We start from the raw sequence: 9527 nt of genomic DNA, 5'->3' as shown, positions 1-9527 counted from the left end.
AAATAGGGGTAGAAAAGACTGAAAAATATAATAAAATTAGAAATAGATCGATATTTCCAAATTTGCGGAAGTTAAAACTTCCTCTATGAGGAAGCCATGTGCAAATTTCTAATTTTTTTATATGTTACAAAACAATAAAAGTTTTTGGTAACATGGCACAAAGTATTGCAAGTGCCAAAAAAAAAAATAATATATCTTTGCTAACAAAAATATATATTGTTGCACCCGCGCTGAACTCGAGCGAGATGCCCGGTAGGGGGAAGTGGGGGACATTGATACAGCGGGAACATTGATACAGTTATCATATCTCTGCATGAGAAACATCTAAGAAGGTCACGTATCCATGCATTATGATACACGAATAACCTAACCAAATTTCGTATGCGAGCAGTAGCCACTTGATGAATGACAGGTATAAACGTGTTTTGCGTACTTCAGGTAAATATTTTCAAAGTCTGAAGCGTAATTTTTCATATTAATCTGATTAATACTAAATAAATATTTCGTCAAAAGTAAGAAACAGTACATCTCTTACTAATTTTTCTCGAAAATATTGACATGACTTTGTATTATTTTCGGCTGAGAATATATTTTATTATGTATGACGCTGTGGAGCAGATTCATACACTGACTCGTGGGGCACTTGGATACATATTAATATGTATCTATGTGGTTTATAGTATTAAGTAAGATATTTTTATTTTATTTTAGACGAAAATGGTAAGAAAGTACCAAAAAAAGACCGATAGAGTCTATATTAATGAAGATGCCGTAAACTGTAAACTTGATCTATTTTCTTATAACTTGTAAAAAAATTAATTAAAATATTTAAAAAATATGTATGTTGATAATTATTAATTCTAAGATAAAGTACAAAATGTGGTAATTTTTTATTTTTGAGAATATTTAATTAGTTTTGTTTTTAAAAGTTTATTTGACTGATTAAACCTGCAATACTTAAGAAGTTGCAATACTTTAGAAGAGTTTAACAATAATTATTCTATGTGATAAGATAAATTACTTTTGTGTTCAAATGTTTTTCAAAGATGTGATTTGAGTTATTTTGTATTTCTAATTATTAGACTACTACGTGAGTGATCAAAAAACAGATTCTTGTATTTTTATTTTTGAAATAATTGTTAATTCCGTATAAATAAATCTCTATATACAATAAACATAGTTTGTTTTAATAATAATCCAATTTATTTCTGAATAATATTAATATAGATCACTGAGAATCAAAGTGCCCCGTGCCCGTATCATTGTACCCCGCATATGAGGCACATTGATACAAATTTCATTTTTTACAAAAAATGTTATAACATTTCTTATTATTAACCTACAGCAAAAAGGCAATCAAAACACGTAAGTAGAAGGACAAGCCTTTAAATTTAATCTATTACATTTATCTTAATCTATCTGCAAAGTTATTTATTTAACTCTTGAAAAAAAATCGTATCAATGTCCCCTATTTCCCCCTACACAAGAGTCGCGAAGCGTCCTTAGGCCGGTTCTACAATTAGTCGTATATCGGAGTCGGATGTCGAAACGCAGCCGATAATTCAATGAGAAAAATTCGTTTTTGAAAAAGAAATTCTCTCATTGGACCATCGGCTGCGTTCCGACATCCGACTCCGAAATACAACTAATTGTAGAACCGGCCTTTTAGCAACAAGCCGGATTGATCTAACAACGACTGTAAGATTTGTTCTCGAGTGGCTGGACCGTTCAGACGTGTGTCCACGCTCTTCTTGTAACGAGACTTTAATAAACTTTAAGACTGTTTTCCTTTTTCACGGTGTTCCCTTTATTTCCGCGAACTTCGAGAGTGCGAGGGCGCGAGTGTGAGTACGGAAGAGAGACGCGGCGAGTGCAACAATATGTTAAATCTTTGATTATAGTCTACGATTCTTAGGAAACTAATGACTATAACCTACTTAATCTGTGTAAATTTACCAAATTAACGATTGATTATTGATATAACGATTAATAACTGATAATTGATTTAATTAACAAAATTAATTAAATCAAATAAATAAATAATTAACGATACTGAAAAGTTATCAAATAATCATTATTTTTTCAAAATTATTATATATTTTCAGTCTGCATCGCATTCAAATCAATGGATGCATTTAGCACTATAACCACTGACTAAGCAGCTAAATAGCAATTAAATGAAATTTGTTGGATTTAAAGATAAGAGCCATTCATATTTTATTGTTACTTATTGTTAGCCGCTCAGTGAACGGTTGTAGTACTAAATTCATTCATTCACGAGATTTAAAAGTGTCACAATCAACCCTATCAAATGTTGTCACATTTAACCCGTAAGGACCGTATTTATAGTCGCGACTCAACCTGAGAATCAGGTTTTAAGCCAAGTTTAAATCAATCTTTCATCTTTCATGTGTTTCATCTTTCTTTCTTTGTGAGGATCAATCGCGGATCAATCAACAACTATATGAATACGATCCTAAGTCTTTAACTTAAACTCATAAAATTCCAAAATTGGGCTAAATAAATGCGCGACAGTACCACGGACACTACACGCCAATAGCTAAGAGACATCGCAATTCTCTACTAGACTATAACCCGGATAGATTACAACAGAAAAATCTGATTCTTACCTGTTTTTGGAGAGATCTCACATATAACACCTTCTGCCGCCGAACAAATAAAACACATCACACTTGCTATGCTTGATTCTTACATTTTTTTCATCCATATCTCTTCTTCTCAAGTTTTATAATTGGGGGACCGCTCGATATTCGAGATATTGAAATGTCACAACTACTCCGTGTCACAATCAACTCCGCTCTCCCCTACACATAAGAAAAACTAACATTATTATACAATTTTCTTAATCTTAGAAAAGTGATAGATACATAACTGAATACAGGTTTAAAAGTTCAAAGTTTGATAAAAAACAATCGTTGCATGATATGGACTTTGCCGAATTATCCATTTTAGCGTTTGTTTAGAGAAATACATATAATATTTAATATTATGTATTTATAATATTATATACAGCTTCCTGCTTATATAGAAATTTGGACCATCGGAAAGTACTTTTAAGGACGTTCTCTCGTCCTTATACTAGAGAAAATCGATTTTCTTAGGATTTTCTTGAAACTGTGAATATATGTTAATTTAGGTGTGCTTTAAGCGTGGTATAAATTTCAGTACCTCTTCCGGTATAAAAAATCAAGATACTGAGCCTCAAAGTTTCAACTTTTACTAATGAAAAGGTTTTCCAGGCCAAACGGTAAGAGATACGAGGTTGGCCAAGAGGACTAAAGTTGCTCCTCTCGTCGAGTTCTATAAGGAAAAAATTCCAAAACTAAAAAAAATTAAATTAAAATTTTTTTTTGAAACTTTGAGGCTCAATATCTTTATTTTTTATCCCGGAAGAGGTACTGAAATTTATTCCACGCATAAAGCACACCTAAATTAACGTATATTCACAGTTTCAAGAAAATCCTAAGAAAATCGATTTTCTCTATTATAAGGACGAGAGAACGTCCTTAAAAGACACGGTAATATTTCGCGCCAAGTTCACGCACAGAGCGCAGTTCGTGTGGAACGGCGGCGTTCTATTTACGCGAACCGCTCATTGTCAGTTAAATGGAGTTCAAATTTTCATTAAATAAGAATAATGAAAGAGACGTACAATACGATTAAGGTTAATTTAATACCATTTCATTTAATTTGTCTATTTGATAATATAATGTATTGCCCATTAATTACCGCGTCTTATTGGTTCTTTCATTATTCTTATTTGAGTTATTCAAGAGATCTTTTATATATTTTTATTTTATTCATATTTTCATATTTCAGCGATTAAAGTGGTCAAATCGTAATTAGTCTCAATCGATAGCTAGTGCTAAATTAAGTAATAAATATGTTTTAAGTATTTTCTTAACGAGTTATAAGGGAATATTACCATTTGCATCAAGAGGAAAGTCCTCTAAGGGTTGCGATGCAAAAATCGCTATCTTAAAATAATAGCACATAATTCGCGTAAGTATTGTGCATAGTTAGATAATCGAATTTTGGTATTTTTAACGAGTTATAAGGCAATGTTACTATTTGCATCAAGAGGGAAGTCCCTTGAAATGCCCAAGGCCTTGAAACCCAAGAAATGCGGTGCAAAAATTGAAATTATACTCTAATGAGAGAGCGTATAATTAACGCATAAATCTTGTGTATTTGTTTTTTAGATTTGCTTATGTGGGAGGGGGCGGCTCACTGACAGCAACTCAGCTCCCATTAAAAAAAAATTTTTTTGCTAAACAAAATTAGCGCAAAACTTTTTTCTCATGAATTTGAAGAACACATAAATAGCGCATTGTCATATAATTTAGTCATTAAATTTTAATCAAGTGAGAGGGCCAGCTAGGCAGACATAGGTAGTGTTGTCCTTTAGTTCGGCCGTATGTGAGTGAGCCGCGCGCCTGGTAGTATGAGTGAGCGCACTACCAGGCGTGCGGCTCACTGACATTGGCCCGACTAAAAGACAGTGCTAATTAAATTGAGTTTACTCAATAATTACTGCTTTACTGAGCATTATACAATAGAAAAAAATGGCTCAAGACTTTATGACTTAATTTTGATAAGAAATATCGTTGTGTAAATAGTGGACGCGATCCTGTCGCGCGACGTACTTGTTAATGTTATTTAAAAAGAAGTGTGATATCTGTACAAAGTTACATTTTCAAAGAAGGTAAAAGTATTGCGTCAAGTACAAGCACTCCTTGCACTTAATTATTCTGCGCAAATATCTATTTTATGATTCTATAAAAAAAGAACTTTACAAAGGTAAAAGAGACTTTATATTTTATTCATATCTCTATATCAGTGAATAAACAATTTAATTATTTGTATAAAAGATTTAATATCAAAATAGACGCCAACTTATAATTGGGTTCTCAAGTAAAATTTTTTTATTAAGCGGTATCCATAATTAATGTAGAGAATCTAAGCCGATTTTTAGTACTTTTTGAATTTAAAAAAAAAACCTAAATTTGAGAAAGTTATAGCTTTCTAAAGTTTCTTTGATGACGGCAACTTCAAAAGATTTCGCAACAACATTATGACGTCACGCACATTTTCGTGTACTATATTTTCTTCAATTTTGAAGATATTGCAAAAATTCAAAAAGTTTACAAAGAAAGTATGCCATGATCTATCAGAATATACTGTTGGGTAAAAGTCGGTTAAAGACCAAATTCCGTAAAAAAAAAAACGTTACAAAGATAAAAGACATGCCAAGTAGGACATAAAATATGCAATAAAATATACAATAAAAGTATACAAAAGTACATGTCACAAATGTTGAACAGAATTGAATTATTCATAAACTGTTCTAAAATGGATATTAAATTAATCAATGCAATTTGCCAAGCATTACTAAAAAAAAAAAAAACAATCTCGAAAAAACTTATTTGTAAAAAATCTTGTAATAATGCGCTTCCCGAATATGTATCACCTCCGGCCGAAGACTCGCCAGACGAGAAGGGCACGGCGCGCCGTGCCTATCTATACTTGCGAGATACTGGCACTGGTTCGGAGCGCCGAGCGATGTTAGAAACGATCAAACTCCACCGAGCGCGATCGCAGCGGCGGGATGCCCGTAATACCGAATCGTCTCGGCCGACTCACCCCAGCAGCCCCGGCTCTCGCGAGTCTCGCGTCCTCCGACGCCACTACTCCCGACGCGACACCATGTTAATAGGGGGTATAAAACCTTGAAATTTTCCGCGAAAGACAAATTCTGCCGTGAGCAAGCCTCTGATCCGTCTGATCATCCGCTGTTCTCACGTTCCGAAATCCTAGCTGACACAACCGAGTCAAATACCGCAGTAGAGAGTACTCTGTCTCCGCCGAGTGATTCTCGGCCACAATTCGATCCCGCGCTAACGCAACCGCGGAGTAAAGAGTTTTCTATGGCACGCCGTTTTGCTATTTATTAATAGGATTTTTTAATCTAAAATAAAAATTCAGTAATTGATTTAAACTGAAGTAGATAGTTTTTCGGAACCATTTTTATTATGTCATAACATAATAAAAATAAATTAAAATTATGTATTCACGTAAAATTAATTCAAAGTAAAAATTTTATGAATAAATAGCAAAACGGCGTGCCATACATAGAGAAAGGTACAATTTATATGTCGAATTACTTTTATGTCAAGACATAATTTTAATTCATTTTTATTATGTCATGAGATAATATTAATGTATTTTTATTATGTCGTAACATAATAATAATTGCAGAAATATAAATTATGTAAACTATCATAGTAATTCAGTAAATTAAAATTATGCTACAACATAATAAAAATTCACGAATTAAAATTATGTCATGGTTAATAGAATTTCAGTGAATAAAAATTATGCCATGACATAATGAAAAATGAAAATTAGAGTTACGTGCTATTATACTATCATTTCAATCCTAGATTTTATATAAAATTTTAAATTGAAAGAAATTTTCATTATGTTAAGACATAATATTTATTGAGAATTTGTATTATGTACATAATTTTAATTCTTTAATTTTTAGTATGTACATAATTTTAATTCTTGAATTTCCATTATGTACATAATTTTAATTCCTGAATTTTTATTATCTACATAATTTTAATTCTTGAATTTTTATTATGTACATAATTTTAATTCTGCATTTTCAATTATGTAATAGCTTAATAATAATTCGATGAATTATAATTAATATGTCTAGACATAAAATAATTTCTTTTCTTTGAGTATCAATTTAATTTGGTAGAATTTTTATGATAGTATTAAATAGCAAAACGGTGTGCCATAGTTTTCTGTCTCTGTCGAGCGATTCTCGACAGATGACGCCGCTTTTTTACGATCCGGGGTGGAGAGTCTTCCGCCTTGGGGGAACACTCGCAATGCTCGTGGAATCATTTCATTCTTATTGTCTGTCAAATGTTAAACAAAGACGAATGATGCGAGCGTTGTGAGTGTTAAGTGGAACGCACCCTAAGGGTCTTCCAGTTTAAAAGTAATGCCGTTCGACTTGCACTCCGTCCCCGCCACGTTTTAGCGGGCCCGAATTAGGGCAAATGTTTTCGTATACCTCGACGACATAATTATCATAAGCGAAACGTGCGAACAACACTTATTGCGCGAGGTATTCCGACGCCTTCGCGAAACAAATCTCAATCATTTCGAACAAATGCCGATTTGTGTGAACTTCTACAATATCTTAGGCACATAGTCGACCGTGAAGGGATCCGCATCTTAAAAGGGATCCCAGAAAAAGTACGGGCGATTACTCACTGGTCGTAGTCGCAAACGATGAAATAGATCAAGCAGTTTTTGGGGGTTGCCTCGTAGTATCGCCAGTTCATACAAGACTTCGCGACCGTCGCCGCGCCGCTCACCGCATTGACTCGCAAGCCCGCTGGAACTGGGGGCCGGAAGAAAACACCGCGTTTGAAAAATTAAAAGCCACCCTGACTATAAGTATCGGTACTCGCCCAGACTTCTCTCGCCGTTTTGTATTGTAAACCGATGCCAGCACTACTGAACTCGGGGGATCATGTTAACACAGAATTTCCCGATGGGCGAGCGAGTCATCGCGTACGCGAGCTGTACCCTCAACCAGGCCAAAAGGAATTACCATAGACATAGTATATATCTAGATCGAGTGTTGAGAAGTGGAGGTAGAGGTGCACGTAGAAATCGTTGTGGGACCGTTCGTTCTCTCTCGTTCACGTACGAACGAGAGAGAACATGCACGCGAGCGAGAGAGAACGAACGGTACCATAACAGAGTGCCTCCTTTTCTATGTGCACCTTTACCCCCACTCCTCAAATAAAGGCAAATGCTCGGTCTAGATATACTATGTCTATGGGAATTACAGCGCGATGGAGCTCGAATGCCTAGCCGTAATATGAGGTATCTGCCGTATGCACGACTACATGGGGGAATGACCTTTTTACCGTCGACCACCACTCTCTCCGGTGGCTGCAGAAGTTAGATGCATTCACTGGGAGTCTGGGATGATCGAATGGGCATTCGAGCTCCAACAGTACGATCTCGAGATCAAACATCGGAAGGGGACTTAGGGGACTCTTAACCGGGTCGCGGACGCTCTATCACGACAGTCCACGCTTCCCGTCGTTACCCATGCGATCCGCTGCTCTATCCGTATCGCCGAATGCTCCACGCCGTGCAGAATGTCCCCCGCGATCATCTGAACTACGACGTTAGGGACAGGAAATTATATCGGCATGTGCTCCATGACCACGATTTTAAAGTACCCGTCGAAAACCAGAGGAAGGAATGCGTGGCCAAAGACTAACGCCCCGAGATCCTCCATCGAAATTACGACGTCCCCACCGCTGGACATCTTATATAATAGCAAAAACAATCTCCCGCATTGCTTAGTTATATTACTGGCATGTAGCGCAATCTACGCAATCCGTAGCTGCCAGAGGTGTCTTAAGGCACATAAGTAGCCCAGATTCGACCGGCGGCCACGTTATACACGCCACCTCCGTCATATGCCCGTAGAGCAGGTTACGCTCGACTTAATCGGACTTTTGCCACGATTTAAAAAGGGACATAACTGGTTCTTGATCATGCAATTTCAAAATGGCTCGAAATGCGACCCTTACGCCGTACTACCACCTCTGCCGTCACTACAAATCGCGGAAACAATAATATTTCGCCCCGACGTAATTCTGTCCGATAACGGGATGCAGCTCCGTTCCGGAAAACTCGAGCAAATGCTCACTGCACATAACGTATGGCACGCATACACTCTGATACATGCGCCATTGTAACCCGATTGAGCGAACCAATCGAACAGTGAGGACGATGATCGCGCAACACGTGGACAAAAATCATCGGAACTAGGACGAGCGCATCCTCGAGTTGCAATTCGCGTATAATTCCGCGCGGCACGAGGTATACCCGGCCCGTATATCTGATCTTCGGTCGCGATGAGCCAGGATTGCTCATCCCCGCTCAACCGAGACGCTGCTCCGAATACCGTCGCACCCCCTCCCGACGAAACACGTCGACACCTCGAGGAGCCTTCGAACTCGTGCGCGTACACCTCGCGTGTGAAGTGTGAATCCCAGCGACATATTTATATAATCTGCCATGCCGCCTGTGGAAATCGAAAATTGGAAAGTGGGTATGGAAACGCGAGTACTCGCTCTCCAATAAAACAGTTGCATTTAATGCAAGTTTGCGCCAAAATTTCGAGGCCCCCCTCGAGGTGCGCCGTATCGTATCGGTGATCGTAGATCTCTGCGAATGTAGCAGAAAGTGGGTTAGTCACATTCACATCCAGGATCTCAACCTGCACCGAACACTCACCCGTCCGACAATGAGGGGACCGACACTAACGAATCCGACAGCGAAATAACCAGGGGACAGAATAGTGCCCAATTCGCGCCAAATTCGCGCAGCCTAAAAGGGAGTGGGTAATGTAACAATGCGCCCCCCCCCCCCCCCCCCCCCCCCCCCCCCCCCCCCCC

General features: G+C 37.3%; 1 protein-coding gene across 5 annotated transcripts in view; it reads right to left on the bottom strand.

Moving 5' to 3' along the window:
- Positions 1-9527, bottom strand: part of LOC112454697 — a 40149-nt gene that overhangs the window by 19395 nt on the left and 11227 nt on the right. For all 5 annotated transcript variants that reach the window (XM_025016223.1, XM_025016224.1, XM_025016225.1 and 2 more), the window contains one exon: positions 2631-2825. The gene's annotated coding sequence lies outside the window, so the exon portion shown is untranslated. The remainder of the gene's footprint in view (positions 1-2630; positions 2826-9527) is intronic.

This window comes from Temnothorax curvispinosus, unplaced genomic scaffold (genome assembly GCF_003070985.1).
Source record: "Temnothorax curvispinosus isolate PA1 unplaced genomic scaffold, ASM307098v1 QBEX01005269.1, whole genome shotgun sequence".
Lineage (NCBI taxonomy): Eukaryota > Metazoa > Arthropoda > Insecta > Hymenoptera > Formicidae > Temnothorax > Temnothorax curvispinosus.
The sequence above is the reverse complement of the archived record's forward strand: the minus strand, read 5'-3'. Positions and strand labels throughout refer to the sequence as shown.